The 26,246-nt window shown below is 42.3% G+C and overlaps 1 long non-coding RNA gene across 1 annotated transcript in view; it reads right to left on the bottom strand.

Annotated features, from left to right (window-relative positions):
- LOC122557479 (uncharacterized) overlaps positions 1–26,246 on the bottom strand; it is a 79,498-nt gene that overhangs the window by 35,948 nt on the left and 17,304 nt on the right. The window contains exons 2-3 of the long non-coding RNA XR_015758676.1: positions 16,534–16,588; positions 7,024–7,092 (exon numbers count right to left, since the gene is read on the bottom strand). This is a non-coding gene — a long non-coding RNA (uncharacterized LOC122557479). The remainder of the gene's footprint in view (positions 1–7,023; positions 7,093–16,533; positions 16,589–26,246) is intronic.

Here is a 26,246-nt window from a genome sequence, read left to right as displayed (position 1 = left end):
CAATTGAGACACAAAGAGTAGGCTTATCCAATGGTGACAGCAAGAAAATAAGAAAACCAAGAACTGTGATGGAACGTGATGTGGATGTGGGGGCAGGGTTGCAGGTTGTAGGAGAAAGTACTCAAGGCATGGATTGAAAAGAGGAATGATTGGGTGACTGGAATGGAGGAAACTTAACCAAAGCAGATATAAGTATTGGACTGAGATGCAAAATGGAATGAATAGAAAGGGAACCCCCAATTGCATAAGCCTGGCACACCCTGCGAGAAATCTACGAAATATAAATAGTAGCCATTATGGAGACATGGCTGCGGGATGCTCAGGACAGAACTAAATACACCAGGTTATAAAGTTTACAAGAGGGATAGAGAAAACAGCATATGGGGTGGAGTAGCATCACTGATTAGAAACAGAATCTCTTCTATGGTGAGGGATGCTATACTGAGGAGATCTTTATCGATGGATCTCAAGAACCATAAAGGAACATAAACCACATGGTTGTCATATAGAAACCACCTGGTGGTAGTTCAGAAGTGCTACATCGTATAAATGCTGAAATCAGGCAACTTATGTAGCAAAGGCAGAGTACAATTAGTGGGAGATTTTAATCTTAACATAGACTGGGAGAGACAGATAAGCAGCTGCCAGAAGGCTGTGAATTTATGGTGTATCTGGGATAGCTTCCAATTGCAATATGATTTGAATACGACAAGGGGACAGCAATATTGGATGCAGTAGTGAGCAATGAGCCTGATTTTAATTAGTGACCTAAATGTTGCTGAACAATTGTCAAATAAAGATCATAACACGATCAAGATTCACGTAGCATTTGAAGGAGGTAAGCAAAGATCAAATACTAGAATTTTAGATTTAAGTAAGGCAGATTTTAATAGGATGAGGCAGAGACTGTCCACAGTAAACTGGGAAGCTGCACTGTAGGTAAAATAACTGAGGAATAGTAAAGAGAGTTCAAATAAACATTTAATGCTATTCAGAAGCAGTTTGCACCCTTAAGAAGGAAAAGCTGTACCTCACACAAAAAACACATGGGCATCTAAGGAAATAAGGGACAACATAAAAATTAAAGGAAAGGGCTAATAAAAATGTAAAGAACAGTACAGATCCCACAAAATGGACAGATGCAAAGGGGCACAAAGTGGCTTATAAGAGTGATTAAAAAGGATTATTAAAAGAAACTTGCATGAGACATAAAAGGCAATAAAACAAGATTTTATAGTTAGATAACGGGAAAAGAGCTGTTTAAGAGTACTATTTGCCGATTGAAAGCTGAGAGTGGGGATATTGTCAATGACTATGGGCAAATGACATAGGAGAAAACGAGCAGTGCAGAAACTGGAGATTAGATTCGAAGAGTATGGTGCTGGAAAAGCACAGCCGGTCAGGCAGCATCCGAGGAGCAGGAGAGTCAACGTTTCAAGCATGAGCTCTTCATCAGGAATTGGGGGGGGTGGCCCAAGGGGGCTGAGAGATAAATAGGAGGGGGTGGAGCTGGATGGAAAGTGGCTGGGAATACGATAGGTAGGTGAAGGTGGGAGTGAAAGTGATAGGTTGGAGAGGAGGGTGGAGCAGATAGGTGGGAAAGAAGATGGACAGGTAGGTCAGTTCAAAAGGGTCAGGAGTTAGGGACTGTGATAAGGTGGAGGGGAAATGGGGAAACTGGTGAAATCCACATTGATCCCATGTGATTGCAGGGTCCCAAGATAGAAGGTAACGTGTTTTTCCTCCCGGCATCGGTTGGTGAGGGTTTGGCGATGGAGGAGGCCCAGGACCTGCATGTCCTTGGTGGAATGGGAGGGGGAGTTAAAGTGTTGAGGGGTTGGTTGGTGCGGGGTGTCCCAGAGATGTTCTCTGAAACAATCCGTAAGTTGGCATCCTGTCTCTCCAATGTAGAGGAGACCACATTGCGTGCAACAAATGCAGTAGATGACATGTGTGGAAGTACGCATAAATTTCTGTCAGATATGGAAGGATCCTTTGGAGCCTTGGACGGTGGTGAAGGGGGATGTGTGGGCGCAGATTTTGCACTTCCTGTGATGCCAGGGGAAGGTGCCAGGACAGGAGGGTGGATTGGTGGGGGGGACATGGACCTGACAAGGGAGTCACAGAAGAAATGGTCTTTCTGAAACACAGATAAGGGTGGGGAAGGAAATATATCTGTTATGGTGGGGTCTGTTTGTAGGTGGCGGAAATGGTGGAGGATGATGTACTGTATTGGTTGGGGGTGGTGGAGGTGAGGACTAGGGAAGTTCTGTCCTTGTTACAGTTGGAGGGGTGGGGTTTAAGGGCAGAACTGCAGGAAATGGAAGAGATACGCTGGAGGGCCTCGTCGACCAAGTGGGAGGGGAAATTGCGATCTTTGAAGAAGAAGGCCATCTGGGATGTTCTATTGTGGAATTGGTCTTCCTGGGAGCAGATGCAGCAGAGGGGGGGTGGGAATTGGGAGTAAGAGATAGCATTTCTACAGGAGGCAGAGTGGGAAGAGGTGTAGTACATGATACTCTTATTCCTAAGTTCCTTTCAAAAACAAAATTAGCAACAGTAGTATCCATTTGACCTTTTGAGTCTGCTACGCCTTTCCTCACTATCCTTAAATCCCTGAATTTCCTTAGTGTTCAAAAATCTATCAATTCCTGCCTTAAATAAGAACTGAATATCTGCAGCCCTCAGAGATGGATAATTTGAATGATCTGTAGGCATCATCTCATCTCAGTCCTAAATGGCCAATCTCTTATTCTGAAATTGTGAGCAATAGCTCTAAACTCCCCATCCAGCAGAAATATCTACCCAGTATCTACCGTAGTCTATCAAATCCCTTAAGAGTTTCATATGTTTTAATGAAGTTACCTCTTGGTCTTCTAAATTCTTATGATTATTGCCCGTGTCGACCTAGGAAAATCTTATTTTCCCAGGATTCAATTTTGTGAACCATGTTGCAATCTCTCCAAGGTAAATGTATTTTATCTTCTCCAAGGAGACCAATTCCAGCATGATTTATTCACCATTATATTCCAATCCCCTTTTATCAAAGCTACCATATCACTTGTTTTCCTAATTTCTTGCAATAGCTGCATGTCAACTTTCTTTGATTCACATACTTCTCGGTGCCAACATTATCGAGTCCCTCACCATTTATAAAAAGTTTTGATTTTTCTGTGTTTTCTTTTAAAGTGGATACAGTATCTTCACATTTTCCCACATAATGGGCTGGGCTGGATTTAATGATTGCGGGCAGGATCATGGAGGGTGAAGGAGAAGTGGCCAGGAATGGTGGCCAAGGACGCAGGTGAGCTACTTGGCAAATTGTTGGCCTTCGGTAGGATGTCCAGCAGGAGAGGGGTAGGGACAGGTAGCCCATCTGATACTTACCCCATTATTCATCAAATCAGAGGTGAGAGTTCAGAGTTTGAATAGGTAGCAGGTGTGCATAGGCAAGGTGTCCTACTTTCCATCTGCTTTTCTACCTAAAGATGCCAATTAAATCCAGCTATGTACTTTAATTCTTTAAATATATGTTGTTGTTTACTGGCTATGATTTAAATCCAGTTTTTGACCTATCTTAGCCAACTGGATCCTTATCCCTACAGCATTTGCCTTGTTCAGGTTTTAAGACTTTGCTTTTGCACTGAAATAACTCTCAAATTTTAATATGAAGTTCTATTGTATTATGTTCATTGTTCCCTAGGGCTCCTCTCATGCATGTTTTTTAATTAATGTTTCCTCAGTGTATGATACCAATCCTAGACTGATTCTTAATTTTCTAGATCAGTATGTTACAAAATCAGTTTTCTATCCAGTCGACAAGCTCATTGTTTGCGTGATTACTGCACACTTCATGTGGTGGCACTTACTTTTGTAGAGCACTGATGATTATTTACCTTCTTTCTACATTACTGGGTGTTCCCTTTAACCTGAGATATGGCACTGTCCAGACCATTAACTGCGCTCAAGCTGGCTGTGACTGGTGTAGCCTTCTGCAATAGTGAGCTAGATAAAGGATGGTCTTCCTCTCCACCATCTGATATGTCGAAATCCTCAGGTCTCTGCCTGCAAAGTGAATGTCAGTTTCCCTTTTGAAGGGCATGCGTTTAATAGTAACAGTGGAATACCTCAGTGTAAGACAAGAGTTTCTGGCTTGCAAAATGTGCAAATGGACTTTGAATATGCATCAGAGGTGTAGTTGTTGCAAGATCCTGGAAATGATGAACAGTTCTGCCTCTCCTGCCATGTGATTCCATGAGGAAGGTATTAAAAAGCCCAGATGGCATAATGATTGAGGGGAAGCGTGAAGAATTACATGCGAAAAGTCATTGAGGCGTCACAGACCAGGCACCATGAATCTCATTCGACAAACCTCTTTAAATTAAAATGGGAAGTTTCCACCCATCCTTGTGTTATGTATCTACTCCACACTGACTCCTTTGAACTGAATTGTGAGTGACTTAAAGCAAGGACTTTTATACTGGACCACCATGTGCCGTGATGTCATATACCTGTCTTTAAAGATACATTGCTTGTCTGGTCTGAAAACTTTGCAGTAATCCAACAGACACTAGTGCTGTAGGATGCCTTGACAGAGTGTCCAAGTCTTGACTTTCCTGCTCCTGCAGAGGATGCCAAGTTGTGAATCCGTTACCACAGAGTCCATTGCACTCTCAGAATTTCTTTTCTGGTCTTTTTTAAGTTCAGAAAATAAGTAATTTTTGCTGACTATCGAAAATTGAAAACTGTAAAGTGGTGCCTGCTGCTAATAAGTTTTTGATCTCACCATTCTGAAATGTAGGATGAGTCATTTGGAGCCATCACTCATTTTGTCCTGGTTAAAAGGAGGAAATATTAATTGAAAGCCCAAACTTAAAGTCTAAAGTCCAGTAGGAAATAGAGTTATCTTGTAGACAGCATGCAGTGAGTTTTCATTTATGTAATTGTGGAGAGGGAATAAATTTAGGGTATTTACACAAGACTAAATGAATTGTAAAATTATTTTAAAACCATTGTATATACTATGAATTCCAAGTTTCAAATATTTGTTACTTATTCACTGTACATAAGTAACCTTGGTTGCTCTGTAGGTGTTATGGAAAGGTTGTACATTGGGCTGCCTTTGAGTTGATGTTTGTTATTTGAGTTCCAGCTTCCTCAGGGCTGAGTCAGCTTTTTTTTGTAGTAGTCTGTCAGCTTTTGTAAATTTCCCAGATTGGTATTTACACAACATAGTCAATTAAATTACTCTTCCATCCTTGATGCTATCTCTCTTCTAACTAATGCTATCAAGTCCTCTTTTGTATCTACAGTCTCTGCCAATTGTCATCTTAGTTCCTCTGTTGCACAATTTCTAGTATCAACAACACTGGATTTATAAGCACAGGCAAAGTCCTAAATGCAACCTTAAGCATTTCTATCCCTTTTGTGTGAATTTGGAACATTAAAAAAATATAGAGAGTGTGGTTATAGAGGGGTGGATGGGGAGGAGGGTAGATAAACCTTTGTTCGAAAAACTAATTTCTCAAAACGTATTGTATCAATAGAATACAAGAACCAAGTGAAATTACAGAAAACTGCCACAGCACATTTGTACCTGTAGTATTCATCATCAATTGTGTGGCCCACAGCTCTTATTGTCATTTTTTTCAACATTTCCTGCATCCTTGGCATACAGCATTTTACAGCAATTCTTATTAGCTTTAAGCCACCCACCTTATGGCCCTGAAATAGGGCATTTCTTTTCTGAAGAATTTACGAGTCTCATTCTGTTTATCACTTATACATACAATTTTCAAATGATAATTTATATCATAATGGTTGAGGGCATTACGTCTAAGTCATATGTACAGTCTTGCATATGTCGGTGTAACTGTTGAATACCATTCAAATATTTTCAGAAATGCTCCAACATGTAGCTGCACATCAATTATAGCTAAAGGTCTGTCATATTATTGGATCTGAGGGAGGGAAAAATAATTATGATAACCAATTATCTTAACTATAAGGATATAAGATTAAAGGTATTATAACTGAGGGAGTGGTCTGTAAGTAACTAAGTAGAGAGAACCTCCAAATACTCATTGGTTGCCATTTCAACTCTATTTTTCTTGCCTTTTATTCTTCCTTTCTCTCCCAAAAGGGGAGTATAGAATGGTTCTCCTGCATGAATCAGCAATCAAAGTCCAGTTTTATTTTTACAGAGGATGCAAAATTCAGAAATCCAATAAACAATGAGGAGGATGGCATTATATTTCAGGAGGATATCAAGACAGTGAAATTAGTGATACTCTTTTCTTGGAGGAAGAATAAGGAAGTACTGTAAACTATCCAGTTCAATTTTAAAAGGGGTGCCTGAAAAGAGAGGCCTGTGGGTGTCACTTTTGGAAGCTAAGACTGAATGTGGGACTATTACTGCTGCTTTGACAATCAGCAAAGCTTGAGTGTCATACCTGGGATATTTCTGATGTGCGTATCTCCGTTCCACACTGAAGCATCAACACTTACAAACTGAAATATTAAGGGACTGACTTGTTGTGATGCTTACTGCTTATTTGTTTTAACTCAAAGACCTTTGTATTGTTCGATGTCAAGATTTCCATATGGACAGTTATTGGTGCCATGAGCTAATGTTTGATGGAGTTATTAAAACAAATCCAAACAATCATTTTAGATGAGTCAAAATAATCTTCCAACAGTATTTTTATTACAATCTGTTTTAATGAAGACATGGGATTATATGAAATAAGTAAATTTTTACAGATAAAACCAAGCCAATCAAATAAATATGAACTTAGAGTTCATTAGAAAGAGCATATAATCATTTTTGGAAGCTTTGACACCAGTCTAATAAGAACTTGAAATGCATCCAAAAATAGCTAATGCTGCAATGGAACAGATGCAGCTTAGGCCCTGAGACCTAAGGCCAGGCATCATGATCAAATTGGCCCTACATATCTTTTTTAAAAATTGTAGTTATATTAAACTGAACTGTACAGATTGAATCCTGAAACCTAAGCTCACCTCAGTCTGAAAGAAGTCTGCAGTTCCCACAGGACAACGTCTGCAATGCAGTCTGGTTAGACATTAATACTGGAAAAAGATAGTGACAAAGGCATTAAATTAGAAACAGTGCAGCGAGACTTTATAATGTGTGAACCTTTTAAAGGGAAAAGAGAACTTCAGTATCTAATTCAAGCAATAGGCCAATTGAGTTTATGATATTAAATGTGCAGAACTTATTGACTTCAACTCAGATTCTGATCTCAATTGCAGTGCTTTCAACAATAACTTTATTGAACTTTTATAAACATTTGCCCTTTTTAAACCTGAAGCTACTGGGACTACTCTTACTGTTGTGAAAGTTCTCAGTTTGCAAATCTCTCATCTATGCCTTCAGCTTTCATTGGATTTAAAATCATTGACCTGTAAGAAAGGGTTAGACTGTTTTTTCTTAAAGTTAAAAATCATCTTTTTAATATAATAGCAGCAAAAACTATTTTAAGGTGTGAAAGCTATGCATAGGAACTAGAAATCAATATTTTTCTCTAACTGTGTGAATCGCATTTAAAATGCCATAAAGAAAGCTGATGAGACAAAGCAATATATATTGTAAAGAAAAGTATTTTATATCTATTGAATTGCTAGTTCTTTTGCATCATATTAGAGATAAGTGAATCTAAATATATACATTATATACATGGTCTTCTGGATTGACTTTGATCACCTGAAGTTATTGATGGGGGAATGTGTGGGCTGGTTAAACTTAAAATATAAGCCATAGCTCTTAATTTAACCTGGTGCAGTGTTTTGTAGAGGAATAAGACAGTGTTATTTTCTGTAGATTGTGAAGGAACAAAAATGCAGTGATATGTACTTCATGAGACTGGGATATCATAGCAATTACGGAAACATGGCTCAGGGATGGGCAGGACTGGCAGCTTAATGTTCCAAGATACAAATGCTACAGGAAGGATAGAAAGGGAGGCAAGAGAGGAGGGGGAGTGGAATTTTTGATAAGGGATAGCATTACAGCTGTGCTGAGGGAGGATATTCCCGGAAATACATCCAGGGAAGTTATTTGGGTGGAACTGAGAAATAGAAAGGGATGATCACCTTATTGGGATTGTATTATAGACTCCCTAATAGTCAGAGGGAAATTGAGAAACAAACTTGTAAGGAGATCTCAGCTATCTGTAAGAATAATAGGGTAGTTATGGTTGGGGATTTTAACTTTCCAAACATAGTGTTAAAGGTTTAGATGGCGAGGAATTTCTTAAGTGCATACAAGACAATTTTCTGATTTAGTATGTGGAGGTACCTACGAGAAAAGGTGCAAAACTTGACCTACTATTGGGAAATAAGGCAGGGCAGGTGACTGAGGTGTCAGTGGGGGAGCACTTTGGGGCCAGTGACCATAATTCTAATCATTTTTAATTCGTGATGGAAAAGGATAGACCAGATCTAAAAGTTGAAGTTCTAAATTGGAGAAAGGCCAATTTGACGGTATTAGGCAAGAACTTTCGAAAGTTGATTGGAGACAGACGTTCACAGGTAAAGGGACGGCTGAAAAATGAGAAGCCTTCAGAAATGAGATAACGAGAATCCAGAGAAAGTATATTCCTGTCAGGGTGAAAGGGAAGGCTGGTAGGTATAGGGAATGCTGGATAACTGAAGAAATTGAGGGTTTGGTTAAGAAAAAGAAGGAAACATATGTCAGCTATAGACAGGATAGATCGAGTGAATCCTTAGAAAAGTATATAGGAAGTAGGAGTATACTTAAGAGGGAAATCAGGAGGGCAAAAAGGGGACATAAGATAGCGTTGGCAAATAGAATTAAGGAGAATGCAAAGGGTTTTTACAAATATATTAAGGACAAAAGGGTAACTAGGGAGAGAATAGGGCCTCTCAAAGATCAGCAAGGCGGCCTTTGTGTGGAGCCACAGAAAATGGGGGAGATACTAAATGAATATTTTGCATCAGTATTTACTGTGGAAAAGGATTTGGAAGATATAGACTGTAGGGAAATAGATGGTGACATCTTGCAAAATGACCAGATTGCAGAGGAGGAAGTGATGGATGTCTTGAAAGGTTAAAGGTGGATAAATCCCCAGGACCTGATCAGGTGTACCCGAGAACTCTGTGGGAAGCTAGAGAAGTGATTGCTGGGCCTCTTGCTGAGATATTTGTATCATCGATAGTCACAGGTGAGGTGCCAGAAGACTGGAGGTTGGCAAATGTGTTGCCACTGTTTAAGAAGGGTGGTAAAGACAAGCCAGAAAACTATAGACTGGTGAGCCTGACCTCAGTGGTGGGCAAGTTGTTGGAGGGAATCCTGAGGGACAGGATGTACATGTATTTGGAAAGGCAAGGACTGATTCGGGATAGTCAACATGGCTTTGTGCGTGGGAAATCATGTCTCACAAACTTGATTGAGTTTTTGAAGAAGTAACAAAGAAGATTGGTGAGGGCAGAGCAGTAGATGTGATCTATATGGACTTCAGAAAGGCATTTGACAAGGTTCCCCATGGGACACTGATGAGCAAGGTTAGATCTCACGGAATAAAGGGAGAACTAGCCATTTGGATACAGAACTGGCTCAAAGGTAGAAGACAGAGGGTGGTGGTGGAGGATTGTTTTTCAGACTGGAGGTCTGTGACCAGTGGAGTCCCACAAGAATTGGTGCTGGATCCTCTACTTTTTGTCATTTACATAAATGATTTGGATGCGAGCATAAGATGTACAGTTAGTAATTTTGCAGATGACACCAAAATTGGAGGTGTAGTGGACAGCGAAGAGGGTTACCTCAGATTACAACAGGATCTGGACCAGATGGGCCAATGGGCTGAGAAGCGGCAGATGGAGTTTAATTCAGATGAATGCGAGGTGCTGCACTTTGGGAAAGCAAATCTTAGCAGGACTTATACACTTAATGGTAAAGTCCTCGGGAGTGTTGCTGAACAAAGAGACCTTGGAGTGCAGGTTCATAGCTCCTTGAAAGTGGAGTCGCAGGTAGACAGGATAGTGAAGAACGTGTTTGGTATGCTTTCCTTTATTGGTCAGAGTATTGAGTACAGGAGTTGGGAGGTCATGTTGCAGCTGTACAGGATATTGGTTAAGCCACTGTTGGAATATTGCGTGCAGTTCTGGTCTCCTTCCTATCGGAAAGATGTTGCAAAACTTGAAAGGGTTCAGAAAAGATTTACAAGGATGTTGCCAGGGTTGGAGGATTTGAGCATTTACAACAATGAAAAGGGAGAGAAGGACTATAGGAACTTTTTCAGTTAAGTTTAAAATATGGCTTGAGAATCAATTATAAAACAGTAAAGGTAATTATAAAACAGTTCAGTAAAGGAGGAAGGTCGATAAAAATTGATTTTATCATGAAAATAGCAAACAGATTTTTTTGTGTGCTTCACTAGCACTTGATACAAAAAGCAATGAAAATATAAACAAATGTTAGCAATTACCAAAGAGGATATTAACAACATAAAAGAGTTACTGTGCAATTGTAATGTTAAACTGATGGTCAACACCAGATTATGTCAGTGTAATATGTGGCCAAAAACAAGGTAAGAAAATTGGACTCTAGGCATTGAGTAGAAAGGCTACAAGAACAAAAGAAATGGGAGCAGGAATAAGCCATTTGGCCCTTAAACCTGCCCTGTAATTCAACTAGGTAATGACTGATCTGCCCAGGTCTCAACCTCTCTCTTATGCCTCCTGATGGAAGTTTGGAAATTTCAGCTATGTTATTAAAGATAATTACTAAAAATGTCCGATTGACACATGAGTCATGATTAGAGTGGTCTTGGTGCTGCAAGATTAGAGTGATTCCTGATGAAGGGCTCCTGCCCAAAACATCGATTCTCCTGCTCCTCGGGTGTTGCCTGACCTGCTGTGCTTTTCCAGCACCACTCTAATCTTGACTCTAACTCCAGCTTCTGTAGTCCTCACTTTCCCCTGATTGACACATGAGACTAATCAAGACATTCTTGAACAAAGACAATATGACATTGGAACATTGGTATTGCTCAACAGGGAAAGACCCAGGTTCCTTTAGTTCACCTACTCATATCCTGCTTTGGAGGTCTTGTTGCACTAGTTATTCTGAAGAAGGATGCAATATTTATGGTCAGAAGGTCACAGCTTCTTAAAGCATAGATTGAAACTAGTGTGATAGAGGTGGTTAAGAGAATCAACAATATCTGTAACATCATAAAAAGCATTAGGATCAACCAAACGTCCTTCAGCAGGCACAGGTACATGTTCTGCATAGAAGATACAGCTCCACTGAATCTGGTCACCGCTCTCAAAGTAATCAACTGACCTCATGTTCACTTACATTATAGGACTATAGCATTTGCTATGAGCAATTAATAATTCCATGCACAGAGTTCAATATAAAGTCATTTATGAGAGTTGTGGCAGGAAATACTTCATACAATGAAACAGTTGATACAATGAACTAATGGGAGAACACTGCCAGATGAAAACACTGGGCAGTGTACAAGTGTGACTTTATTTTACAAAATCACTTCCTAAAGTCTTGATAAATATACTGTGCCTACTGATGAAAATTAACCAAACAATCACAATGGGAGATGGTTCAGATCTATTCACGCAGCTCAGCATTCACTGAGGAGATGGCATTTATCCCACTTGGATGGTATTCTGTAGGAGATATTGACAAGGGTGAACATGCAGTTACAGTGCCATCACTCAGCAAGTGTTTGTTATGAAGCTCTGTATTGTGACTCCCTTTCCAAATAATCACAGCGTGATTTCCATTTAATAATCTGCTGCATAACGCATTTACTGCCTTGGAAACCAAAGGTTCATGGGAAAATTGCAAAATTTGCTTCCTTTCTACTTTAGTTTCTTCTCCTCTCACAACAAGCTAGAAACCTGTTCCATGAAAAAAACTAACTATGGAAACAGACATAAGGATGTTGTTAAAATCCTCTTGGTTCCTGTGTTATTAGATATAAGTCAAAGTTTTATTTTCTCACATCAAGGCAGTTAAATTAAAAAACATTAAGGTTCCACAGATCTAGCAGCAGACTGCACCAGTGACTCCACCTATCCGTAATAACAACATAAATGCTAGCAAATCACAGAAAGCGGCACAATTGAGAAATGTGAAGAATAACTCGAAAGTTATTAGGATGCGAGCCCACAATGAATATTAAAGGAATGGACATGGGATTGGCATTATGTAAATATATATAGATCCTAGAATGGAGGACTTCTGATACATCCATTGTATCATCCGACACATAATGCACAATAGTTCCTCTCTGACATCATTTCAATCCTCCCAAAGAAATTTCAGGTTGAAACAAGGCACCTCACAATCTTCTGCAGTGCAGAGATAAAGAGAAGGTGGAGAATTGAACTCTTTCATTAATGGCGCCAAGAAGACATTTGGTTACTACAACTATAATTCTTACAATATCTTGCATATGTGTAGCACAATTAAGATTGCAATCTCAAAACACATCACAAGTGCATGAGAAAACGATTCATGTGTCATGCCAAAACAGACAATATTATGAAGTTAGCCATAGGTTTGTTTAAAGTAGTAGTTTAAAAGAGGGAATTAAAAGAGGAATGCAGAAAGGAAGTGAAGGTGTTTTGGGATGGAATTGCAGAGAGTGGGACCTAGATTCTTGTAGCCATGACTGCAAATAGTATGGAGAAATCAAGAGAATGGAAAAGAAGACAGAATCGGAAGAGTGCAGACTTCAGGAAAGAAAATATTCAAGGAAGATACAAAGATAAGGAAGACTGAAATAATGTAGGAATTTACACACATAGGTGTGAATGCTAACTTTGGGCTATTAGGTGGCCGGCATTAATGCTGATCAGTCAAGTTGGGGTATTGGTTAGAATTACTGCAGGATGAGTTGTGATGATGGGTGAGTGAAGAGTATACAAGCAAATGGAGTGATGGGGGTGGATGTGACTAAGATTGGACAGAATTGGGCAACAGAATTTAGGATAAACTGAATTTTGTGGTAAGTAAAAAAACAGTCAGAAGAAGCTGAGAATAAATAGGTTTGGAGATGCAAAGGGTTCCAGTGGCAGATGGGTTCTGATAGGGGTGGAGACAGATAACATTCCAGTGATAGAAAAGTGTGAGCTTCGTCATAGAGTGGAATTACCTACCACGACTATGAGCTTTCTTGGATCGAGGAACGCAAATGATATTGGCAGTTCCCTCTCAATATTAACGTTTTGCACAAAATTGAGCTCTATGGAATCACTTGGTGATATGTCAGTCAATAGAGAGATGCAGAACTCAACTTCACTTTCTTATTACGCCATACTATCAGTGCAATCATTTCAGCATTATCCTGAGTATTCACAGTCTGTGTTTGTGCATATATTGCTTACTGTGTTACTTCCATTATATTTGAAAAATATTTACAGAGAGCTTATTTAAATTAATCTTATGTATGCATGGAAGTTTTCAATGGCTGTTTTTGTATTGATTCTTTTATATTGACTGTCAAGATCATACATCTTACTGAAACATATAAGATCCTGAAGAGATTTGCCAGGGTACACACTGAAAGGGTGCTTTCCCCCATGGGAGAGATTAGAACTAGGTGAAACATTTTACTATAAAGGGTCTCCCACTTAGGACAGAATTGAGGACAATTAGTTTCTCTTCGAGGATCATGATTATGAATGAAACCTTTTCTTCCAAGAGAACAGAAGAGGCAGATCATTCAATATTTTTAAGACAGCAGGGGAATAAAAAAAAGATTCATGACTAACAAGGGAATCAAAGTTAGTGGGAATAAGCAAGAAAGTGGAGTTGAGGCCACAATCAGATCAGCCACAATTTTCTTGAATAGTGCAACAGGCTCGGGGGTTTTAAAGGCTTATTCCTACTCCTAATTTGTACGAATGTATGTAAGTTCCTTATTGCCTACAAGGTACACTTTCACTCTAGCTACACTTTCAATTGATATCTCTGACAGTGAGGCTTTACAACAACGACAGAGAATTAAATTGGCTTGGGCATCAACAAAAATAAACTGTAAAGTGGCACTCCTTACACCCCCACCCAAACTTTCTTGACTATTGACCTTAATGGGGAAAACCTGTGATGAAGATTATGCTGAAATGCTATTAATGGTTTTGCCCTATTACACAAAGTTAATGTTCTTTGCTTTATTTTCATCAAGGTCACATACATAATTAAAAGTAACTTTTATTCTAATCACTCATATCTAGTCCTTCAATAACTCATACTCATGCAAGATCTGTACACCAAAAATGCACTTCCTATTAGCAGCAGGATTGAGAATAAGAAGACACAAATTTAAGGTGATTAGGAAAAGAACCAGAGACAAATGGATAAGATATATTTTAAGCATGAGACATTGGAATTTTGAAAATACTTTTCAGTCATGGCTTCCAGACTATACTGGACATATTTGAAGAGACAAGATTCACAGGGGGTGGTGGGGGACAGGCTGAGGAATGGAATTCCCTGGTCTGTTCCCACAGGAAGTCAGCCCAGACATGACAGACAGATGGTCTCCTTCTGGTGTAGTAACCTTCTACTAGGACTCTATATGAAGATAATTGTGCACTCACTGCTGGGTCACGTAGACATTTCCCTGGTCTAACCTCAACAGATGAGTGTGACTTTTGATGTATGATTCTTACATAGGTATGCATTATTGATGGACTTGTTACGAGTAACAGGAATAACAGTTATTTGTATTTACATCTGTGACCTTGATGAAAATAAAATAAAGAACATTAATTTTCTGTAACAGTGCAAAACTGATAATAGCATTTCAGCATATTTTTGAAACTCCATTGGAAGTTTTTCCCCATTAAAGTTAATAGTAAAGAAGGTTTGGGTAGGGGTGTAAGGAGTGTCACTTTACAGTTATGCAATTTTTGCTGATGCCCAAGCTAATTTAATTCTCTGTGGTTGTTGTAAAGCCTCACTGTCAGAGATATCAATTCAAAGTGTGGCTAGAGGGAAAGTGTACCTTGTGAGCTATGAGGTACATACATACACACATACAAATTAGGAATAGGCCTTTAAGACCCTCGAGCCTGCTGCACTATTCAAGAAGATTGTGGCTGATCTGATTGCAGCCTCATTCCACTTTCTTCCTTATTCCTAATGTCCTTTGATTCCCTTGTTAGTCATGAATCTTCCCCTCTTCCCCCCCCCCCCCCCCCCCCCACCACCCCTGCCTTAAAAAAAAGTTGAATGATCTGTCATCCTGGTCGACTCTGGTCAAACTTGAATTGATTCTGAATGCTGCTAACAAAACACTGGCCAACCTTCTCTAAGGACAACGGTCACAACTTCTCCAGTCTATCCATGTGGTTGTTCCTCAAATCATTCTCCTATTTTTGTTTCCTGCATGCTATGACTGACATTTTCAAATCACCCTATTCAGGAGTGTTATTATATACTTCTGGAGCAGGTGGTGACTTGATCCCAGGTTGTTTGGCTCAGAGGTAGGGACTTTACCACTGTACCACAAGAACCCTCTTTGTTTTCCACCATAGATACTTTTAAACAATCTGTTCAGAGATGTTATGATATAACTCTGGAGCAGCTGAGACTTGAACCCACCTCCTGGATCAGGAGTGGGAAAATAGCACTGTGCCACTAGAGCCTATATTTAACACAATAGGTATTTTCTAATTAGCTCAGAAATGCTAGACATACTTCCAGGTAAAACTTGAGCAGACTTCCTGGCTCAGAAGTCAGAAAGCTACCACTGTACTGCAAGAACCACTTTCCACTATAAGATGTGATTTATTGCTTACACCTGACTCAGATTTTGGGAGGCTGACTTTTGGATGTCTAGAGCACTATATTCAGCCTGTTATCATGGTGTGGGCATAGGGGAGTGCATTTCACAAATCTAAGAAGCCAATTCCCAGGTATCTTCCTTCCGAAATCAGAACTATACTAGTGTCAATATAGAAGTATTTGTCTTCATTACAAAGGAGATTAGCATGTGATGTCAATACAGTAGACAATGGACTGTCTTTTCTTTTGGAGGAGAATGGTTGACCTACATAACTTACTTGTCTTGTGTAAGATATGTAGCCATTCTTAACAAAGATGAATTTATGACTTCAGAGAGGCAGCCTTGGCCTCTGTGAACATTCCCCTAACATCACAGAAGTCCGAGTGTAAACATTATGTATAAACTTTGAGTAATTGTCCTGACATAAATTGGTAGTTGCAGCATTGCCATCATTGATTTCAATTACCATTGAGTAAAACTAGTCTATGGAAACCTGAAATATATTAAAAAGCAAATTCTGTTCCACAATGTAAATTCTACAGGAACTTTTTTGGTCAGCCACCATAACTTTTTTTTGTTAATGATACCTTAACTACAGATTAATACAATAGCTATTCATCTGTGCAAATCTCAGAGATGCTTTGACATAAAGACCATTGCCTCTTTGAAGGTTCTCCTGCTAGCAACTACACTTGGTACAGAGAGGATGATTCTTAAAATGTTCACGCACTTATGGATCCGCACCTCTTTTGATCTGTCTTTTGACTGATGGCTCCTGTGCTGACCTGTTAAACAGAGCAGAACAATTCCATGTGAATTTTGATGCAAACACATAATTTCATTTTGCATTATTTATAACTTTAGAAAACTCTGAATTCTTTCTTTACTGCCAGCTTTTATTCACTTTGGTTGGCCCAAAAGATGTTTTTCTTCATTTATTTGAATTACATATACATCATGCTTTGTTGTTACCTTATGAATGGTGAACCACAAAACCATTTATGTAAATTGTCATATCAAAACATTTAAAGCTGGGTGTTGGCTATGACACAGTTCAAGTTGAAAATCAGTAACAACTTTAGATGGCTGCATGGATTTGTTTAATATAAACATGACAAAAAACATTACGAATTTATCTTTACAGAGCAGACCTTGTGAAACTTAGTGTTTCAAGGGATAGCATTAATATTTCTAATTTTAAATAATGAAACATGTGTGAGAGAAGGTGGTGGTGAACCATCTTCTTGAATACTGTAATCTGTGTGATCTACAACCATGCTGTTAAGGAGGGAGTTTCAGGATTTTGATTCAGTGACAATGAAGGAATGGCAACATAGTTACCACATTGGAATGATGTGGGACATTGCAGATGATGCTGTTCCCATGGATTTACATGCTTGTTTGTCTACCTTGACATCAGAAACAACACACTGGATCTTTTAACTACGTGAAATTCTCGCCCTGCAGCAGTAAGTTGCCTATTAAGAGGGATTAGTGCTTGTTAGTGATCTCAATAATTGCAAATCTTGCCATATTAAAATGCAGTTTTCTATCTAACCACCCACTGTGAGCAAACTAGATGCTGAGAAATGTCAACATGGAAGTCAGAGCAAGTCCACTTGCTTCAACAGACTTCCATATCAGGCACCAACATCTCAGAGCATGCTCCATGGGTACCAGTCTCTCACAAATCCCATGTCGGTAGATATTGGCACCCACCATGTCAGCCTCTAAGATTGCTCATAGTACATGTCTGATCCACTGACATGTTACTGGTGCTTGCAAATTGCACATAGAAATCTCAATGAAGCAGATATTATCACCATCAAGTTTAAAAGAGATTTAAAACCCAACACCATAATTGCAAAAATTCTAAAGGCAATGGGGGCAGCAAATTGATTGGCCCAACACTGGCACTCTGAGAATATTGATAGATGTCGCTGCATGTAACGATCACTTCAACTATGGAAGAATTCATAGGATAAGCCCAAGGCAATGTAGTATTCTCCACTCAGCTGGCGCAGCACCTCTACAACTTAGGCGGCTATTCCAAGGAACTATGTGAACTCCATTCATAGTCCTTGGTGCTGCATGACTTATTATATGGAGGACCATGTACAGTGATTGTTTTCAGGATATGTCAGCACTGACCCTCCCCTGATGAAGAAGCTGTGGCTGTCTTGCTAATGTGAAAGATGCAGGAAGGACAGGCTTGACAGGAGCAGCAGCAAGCAGCCACACAGACCAGGGAGCAGCCAACTCTGTCAGAGGTCACAGTTGCAGGGTTCCTCAGGGTGTATAGGGGCCTCAGCAGATCCAGGGTCTTTTGTTTTTGAATCCATTTCCTGAAGATGAGTGAGGCACAGTTTTGATGCTGGTATGTCCTGGGTTAGTGTGATGGAACTATATCAAATTCTGGAGCAGGGCCTAGGAATGCATGACTGGGACTCTCCCAGTGGCTGCGATGTCCATGCAAGTGGCTTCTTCCGGGGTGTGACGAGTGACCTGTGTGGGATGTCTCAGTTGCGTACCACAATTACATTGGGGTAGTGATTGATGCCATCTGTCCAAAGCCACACCAGTTAATTTCATTTGGCCATGACAGATTGATGCTGCCACCTGATGGTGGGATTTGGAAACATTACTCGAATCCCCTAGGTGCAGGGTATTACCAACTGTACATATACAGCACTGAAAGGGCTGTTTGACAACATGGTGGAATTCATCCAGAGGAAGGGCTTCTATTCTATTAACATTCAAGTGATCTGGGATCACTGTTACTACTTCCTGGAAGTGTGTGCCCACTGCCGTGACAACAGCTACAACTCCTACATCCTAGATGTGCCTGGTGTACTGTGAAGGTCCAGGGGTCTTACAAGGCTGGTTACTGAGGGGGTGGGAGGGCAATGGGTGACAAGGGAGCTAGATGCAGCTGATGACACAACTGTGCAACCCCAAGCTTGTAATGCAGTACAGGCTTAATGCTGCCCATGCCATACCTGGATCGTGACAATAACAAACTGAAAATGTGCTCCTGCAGCTTAAGCTGGTCTGGCAATAATCTGCAATATAATGCAGACAGAGTGTGCCACATTATACCTGCATGCTGTACTGTGCACAATTGGAGCAGGCAATGAAGCAATGTGCTGGATGCTGAGGAACTGGGGGAACAAGAACAGCCCTTCTGAGAAGAATGAAGGAGGGGAGAAAACTTTCCTTGTCCATGACAGATCTCAGCTGCATTGGGTGCAGCAAGCCAACAGGACCTGATTGACATCGACTTCCAGTAGATGAGAGCTGGGTGCTGCATACAGTCATTGAACGTAAAATAAACATTGGTTATCTTGTTAACTTTCCATTTGCATTATGGGGGGCGCACTGCAGCCTCTACAGGTTTTGCTTGTATTCACTTTTGAAAAGCTTTCTGTTCTGTGGTCATCACCCACTGGACAATGCTGGGCTGCAGGGAGCATTGAAGACAATAGTGTTCGCTTAGATGGGATGTGGCAGGGTGGGATGTGGCTGAGGACAGGTAGCTATATGGCCTGGCATTTGGAAAGCAACAGGGGCAAGGAAGTGAAGCTGCATGCACCAGGAAGTGTCATCCATGTGTGTCTTGAGCAGGTGTTACTGGATGTTGTGCCTTTGCTTTGTTGGTGAAGAGGAACTCTGCCAATACATTGCTCAGTCGGATGTTCACCTGGGGTTAAAAGAGGGCTCTGTCACCAGGGCTACCAGTCTATTCTGGGATATCCATGAGTAGTGGATTATTTTGACTACTGTGAGTTGGTAGAATTGGGCTAGCATTGCACAAGTGGAATGCCATTGGGGCATGATAGGTTGTTAATAAAAGCAAGTTTGGGATGATACAGTGAGAAAGCTTATTAGGCCTTACAGAGAGAATCCTTGCATGAAACTCAACAAAACTGACATGACCAAAAGGTCATAAATTGAGCCTGATATGACTGAACCAACTGAGTTTAGAAGCTGAAACTCAGGATATTAAAGATGGAGAATTCAGCAATGAAAATACTGGAGAATGCTTAGGGAAGGTTGTTGGAGTCACTTTTGGGACTTAGTCATTGGCTGGCACTTATTTCGCATGTATGCTACTTGCCACTTAGCAGCCCAGGCCAGAATGTTGGTAAAAACAATGACTGCAGATGCTGGAAACCAGATTCTGATTTGTGGTGCTGGAAGAGCACAGCAGTTCAGGCAGCATCCAAGGAGCTTCGAAATCGACGTTTCGGGCAAAAGCCCTTCATCAGGAATAAAGGCAGTGAGCCTGAAGCGTGAAGAGATAAGTTAGGGGAGGGTGGGGGTGGGGAGGGAGAGGCATAGAGTACAATAGGTAAGTGGGGAGAAGATGAAGGTGATAAGTCAGGGAGGAGAGGGTGGAGTGGATAGGTGGAAAAGGAGCTAGGCAGGTCAGACAAGTCATGGGCACAGTTCTGAGCTGGAAGTTTGAAACTAGGATGAGGTGGGGGAAGGGGAAATGAGGAAGCTGTTGAAGTCCACATTGATGCCCTGGGGTTGAAGTGTTCTGAGGCGGAAGATGAGGCGTTCTTCCTCCAGGCGTCTGGTGGTGAGGGAGCGGTGGTGAAGGAGGCCCAGGACCTCCATGTCCTCGGCAGAGTGGGAGGGGGAGTTGAAATGTTGGGCCAGGGGCGGTGTGGTTAATTGGTGTGGGTGTCACAGAGATGTTCCCTAAAGCGCTCTGCTAGGAGGCGCCCAGTCTCCCCAATGTAAAGGAGACCGCATCGGGAGCAACGTAGACAATAAATGATATTAGTGGATGTGCAAGTAAAACTTTGATGGGTGTGGAAGGCTCCTTTAGGGCCTTGGATAGAGGTGAGGGAGGAGGTGTGGGCGCAGATTTTACAGTTCCTGCGGTGGCAGGGGAACGTGCCAGGATGGGAGGGTGAGTTGTAGGGGGGCGTGGACCTGACCAGGTAGTCACGGAGGGAACGGTCTTTGCGGAAGGCGGAAAGGGGTGGGGAGGGAAATATATCCCTGGTGGTGGGGTCTGTTTGGAGGTGGCGGAAATGTCGGCAAATGATTTGGTTTATGGAAAGGTTGGTAGGGTGGAAGGTGAGCACCAGGTGCGTTCTGTCCTTGTTACGGTTGGAGGGGTGGGGTCTAAGGGCGGAGTTGCGGGATGTGGATGAGATGCGTTGGAGGGCATCTTTAACCATGTGGGAAAGGAAATTGTGGTCTCTAAAGAAGGAGGCCGTCTGGTGTGTTCTGGGGTGGAACTGGTCCTCCTGGGAGCAGATATGGTGGAGGCGGAGGAATTGGGAATACGGGATGGCATTTTTGCAGGAGGTAGGGTGGGAAGAGGTGTAATCCAGGTAGCTGTGGGAGTCGGTGGGTTTGTAAACAATGTCAGTATCAAGTTGGTCGTCCTTAATGGAGATGGACAGGTCCAGGAAGGGGAGGGAGGTGTCAGAGATGGTCCAGGTAAATTTAAGGTCAGGGTGGAATGTGTTGGTGAAGTTGATGAATTGCTCAACCTCCTCGCGAGAGCACGAGGTGGCGCCAATGCAGTCATCAATGTAGCGGAGGAAGAGGTGGGGAGTGGTGCTGGTGTATTTACGGAAGATCAACTGCTCTACGTAGCCAACAAAGAGACAGGCATAGCTGGGGCCCATACGTGTGCCCATGGCTACACCTTTGGTATGGAGGAAGTGGGAGGATTCAAAGGAGAAATTGTTAAGGGTGAGGTGTAGAGGAATTGGAAGCCTGACCACCCTGGCCGACCCATTGTCTCAGCATGCTCCTGCCCCACTGAACTCATCTCTACCTCCCTCGACACTGTCCTATCCCCCCAGTCCAGGACCTCCCCACATACGTTTGAGACACCACCCACGCCCTCCACCTCCTCCAAGACTTCCGTTTCCCTGGGCCCCAACGCCTCATCTTCACCATGGATATCCAATCCCTGTACACCTCCATCCGCCATGACCAGGACCTCCAAGCCCTCCGTTTTTTCCTCTCCAGACGTCCCCAACAGTACCCTTCCACTGACACTCTCATTCGTTTGGCCGAACTGGTCCTCACCCTTAACAATTTCTCCTTTGAATCCTCCCACTTCCTCCAGACCAAAGGGGTAGCCATGGGCACACATATAGGCCCCAGCTATGTCTGTCTCTTTGTTGGCTACGTAGAGCAGTTGATCTTCCGTAATTACACCGGCACCACTCCCCACCTCTTCCTCCGCTACATTGATGACTGCATTGGCGCCACCTCGTGCTCCCGCGAGGAGGTTGAGCAATTCATCAACTTCACCAACACATTCCACCCTGACCTTAAATTTACCTGGACCATCTCTGACACCTCCCTTCCCTTCCTGGACCTCTCCATCTCCATTAATGATGACTGACTTGACACTGACATTTTTTACAAACACAACGACCCCCACAGCTACCTGGATTACACCTCTTCCCACCCTATCTCTTGCAAAAATGCCATCCTGTATTCCCAATTCCTCCGCCTCCGCCGGATCTGCTCCCAGGAGGACCAGTTCCACCACAGAACACACCAGATGGCCTCCTTCTTTAGAGACCGTAATTTCCCTTCCCACGTGGTTAAAGATGCCCTCCAACGCATCTCGTCGACATCCCGCACCTCCGCCCTCAGACCACACCCCTCCAACCATAACAAGGACAGAACGCCCCTGGTGCTCACCTTCCACCCTACCAATCTTCGCATAAACCAAATCATCCACCGACATTTTCGCCACCTCCAAACAGACCCCACCACCAGGGATATATTTCCCTCCCCACCCCTTTCCGCCTTCCGCAAAGACCGTTCCCTCCGTGACTACCTGGTCAGGTCCACGCCCCTCTACAACTCACCCTCCCATCCTGGCACTTTCCCCTGCCACCGCAGGAACTGTAAAACCTGCGCCCACACCTCCTCCCACACCTCTATCCAAGGCCCTAAAGGAGCCTTCCACATCCATCAAAGTTTTACTTGCACATCCACTAATATCATTTATTGTATACGTTGCTCCTGATGCAGTCTCCTTTACATTGGGGAGACTGGGCGCCTCCTAGCAGAGCGCTTTAGGGAACATCTCTGGGACACCTGCACCAATCAACCACACCGCCCCGTGGCCCAACATTTCAACTCCCCCTCCCACTCTGCTGAGGACATGGAGGTCCTGGGCCTCCTTCACCGCCGCTCCCTCACCACCAGACGCCTGGAGGAAGAACGCCTCATCTTCCACCTTTGAACACTTCAACCCCAGGGCATCAATGTGGACTTCAACAGCTTCCTCATTTCCCATTCCCCCACCTCATCCTAGTTTCAAACTTCCAGCTCAGAACTGTCCCCATGACTTGTCTGACCTGCCTAGCTCCTTTTCCACCTATCCACTCCACCCTCTCCTCCCTGACCTATCACCTTCATCTCCTACCCCACTCACCCATTGTACTCTATGCTACTCTCTCCCCACCCCCACCTTCCCCTAGCTTATCTCTTCACGCTTCAGGCTCACTGCCTTTATTCCTGATGAAGGGCTTTTGCCCGAAACGTCGATTTCAAAGCTCCTTGGATGCTGCCTGAACTGCTGTGCTCTTCCAGCACCACTAATCCCAAGCCTGAATGTTGTCCTGGTCCTACTGGGTGTGGGCATACAATTGCTTCAGTACCTGTATACCATGCAGTCATCCGTGAACTTTCCCGTGTCTGTAATTTATGCAGGACGAAAAACATTGATGAAGCTGCTGAAGGTGTCTGCATCAAGGACAGTAACCTGAAGAGTTCCCTCATCTTACCTTTTGGCATTAAGCACTTGTGTCCACAATTGGAAAACGACTGCAATGAGAATCATGAGGGCAACAAAAAACCCTCTGTTGTGCGAGTCGATGCAAACAGTGGTAATAACAATACTTCAAAAGAGTTGAAGCATAATGTTGCAGCAATTTATACGCTGAGCTATTTTAGATTCATGCTCCAACGAAAATGGCCTTAAAGAAGCAGAATGGCATAGACAAGAGCTTCAGGTTACAATATAAATTGAGAGAAATGGTCTCTGCTGTCGGCCTGATCGATATTTCACTGCCACTGAGCTGCTGACCAACACAAAGGTCCTGGAAACAAAAAAAAAATAGAAATGCATTGACAGATTTTCACTGTGGTTAAAACAACAGAAAAGTAAAGGTGCGTGGAGTCTTCAAAGTCTCCTCTCAGTAACTCAGCTCCCTTGTGTGACTTATTTGCCACTGACCATTGCAGATCATTCCACGCTTCATTTGTCACTATTTTTGCATCGCAGTCGCTGGCTTTCGAATTCTAGGGTTGTGTGAGTGAAATTTTGCTCAGCCAGCAGTTTGCAATGCCTCCTGATCACCGCCACACTAACCGTCTGTGACACCGCACGGAAGAAACATCAGTTCAGGCTTCGGCATTTCCATTCAAAGCCTGATGCCTTCAGGTGCTCGCCTACAAAGACGTGCAGTTTCAGAGATTTACAGCCGCTCACTCTATCGGGTGTGAGATGCATAAAAAACACCTGGCAGCTGGGACTCCGGGATGGGTGGACCTTTTTTAGGGGAGGGGATGAGGGAAAAGAGAAGGGCACCCACATGGATTAAAAAAAAACATTTAGAACTCCAGGAATCGCAGATGTAGCAAATGGCAGTTCTTGTGAAAGTTGGCCTTATAAAGTGTTCTCAGAATTGGTTATCTTGTGATGTTTTGTGTGTGGTGTGGTCCTTTCGGCTCTGTTACAAAGGACCTGGTGTGCACCTCTGAACGTGTTTTGTTCATGAAAAAGAATCAAGGGCTGGTTTGTGCTGTAAACGGTATCGGAAATTTAGGGAATGCTCAGATTTTGTTTTAGAAAGAAATCATGTCTGCGTGGCTGCAGCAGCAGTATTAAAAACAGTGCACAGCACAGGAAAATGTATAAAAAGTGACATCTTCGCCAGAACAGGAGAGAGAACAGAGTTTATGATTCCCGTATACATTGATATCACTGTCTTTGTAGCCAGATCAAGACTGACTTGACGCTAATGCCACGAATAGTTCTTTATTTATTGCTCAAACTGTCTGTATATATTGCACATCAAAGGATCATGCTGCTCAGAAGGAGGGCATTCGGCCTATCGTAGTCACGCCAGCTCTTTGAAACAGACATCTAATTGGTCCCACTCCTGATCCTTCCATCTCGCTCTACTTTCTTTCCCCGCTCTTTGAGCCCTTAACCAGTTGCCTTTTTGAAAGTTACCTTTAAATCTGCTTCCCCAGCTTTCAGGTTGTTCAATGCAGATAATTAACAATTCACTCTGAGCTCAAGTTTTCTCACTGAGCTTCTGGACTTCTTTTTATTTGCCAATTATCTTTAATGTGTGCTTTCTGGTTACCAACGCTTCTGGCAGTGAAAAAAAGGAATTGCAGCCTGTTTTCACCTTTATATTTTACACTTTCCAAAGATGCTGCTCCATTGAATGTGTTTCCATTATTTATTATTTTTGTATCATATTTTCAATATTAACAACATGTTTTGGTCTCCCTAACTAATCTACTGAAATCTCTTATTTTGAACATCTCTTTTAAATTTCATCTTAGCCTTTGATGCTTCAAAGAAAACAATTCTGGGTTTTCTCACTTTTTATGATTAGAGTCATAGAGTCATAGAGATGCACAGCATGGAAACAGACCCTTCAGCCCCACCCGTCCATGCCGACCAGATATCCCAACCCAATCTAGTCCCACCTGCCAGCACCCAGCCCATATCCCTCCAAACCCTTCCTATTCATATACCAATCCAAATGCCTCTTAAATGTTGCAATTGTACCAGCTTCCACCACATCCTCTGGCAGCTCATTCCATACACGTACCACCCTCTGCATGATAAAGTTGCCCCTTAGGTCTCTTTTATATCTTTCCCCTCTCACCCTAAACCTACGCCCTCTAGTTCTGGACTCCCCGACCCCAGGGAAAAGACTGTGTCTATTTATCCTATCTATGCCCCTCATAATTTTATAAACCTCTATAAGGTCACCCCTCAGCCTCCGACGCTCCAGGGAAAACAGCCCCAGCCTGTTCAGCCTCTCCCTGTAGCTCAGATCCTCCAACCCTGCCAACATCCTTGTAAATCTTTTCTGAATCCTTTCAAGTTTCACAACATCTTTCCGATAGTAGGATTTCTGAAAAATCTCCATCCACCACCTTCAATATTCACTCTCCTACCCACTGAGGAACTGAGGCATGCACATCCAGGCATTGCAGCAACTCGCCAAGGATCCTCCAACAACACCTTTCAACCTCTACCACTGAGGAGGTGGTCAGGATAGATCCACAGCAACACCACCACCTACAGATTCCCTTCCAAGCCACCCACCAACCTGATTTGTATTGTCATTCATTCACTGACACTGGCTCAAAAAACCTGGAACTGTAACTCAAACCCTAACACCACTGAGTGTACCACCT

The sequence above is a fragment of the Chiloscyllium plagiosum genome, unplaced genomic scaffold (genome assembly GCF_037043375.1).
Source record: "Chiloscyllium plagiosum isolate Xiang-an unplaced genomic scaffold, Cpla_swu_hap1 HiC_scaffold_11, whole genome shotgun sequence".
NCBI classification, from domain to species: Eukaryota; Metazoa; Chordata; class Chondrichthyes; order Orectolobiformes; family Hemiscylliidae; genus Chiloscyllium; species Chiloscyllium plagiosum.
The sequence above is the reverse complement of the archived record's forward strand: the minus strand, read 5'-3'. Positions and strand labels throughout refer to the sequence as shown.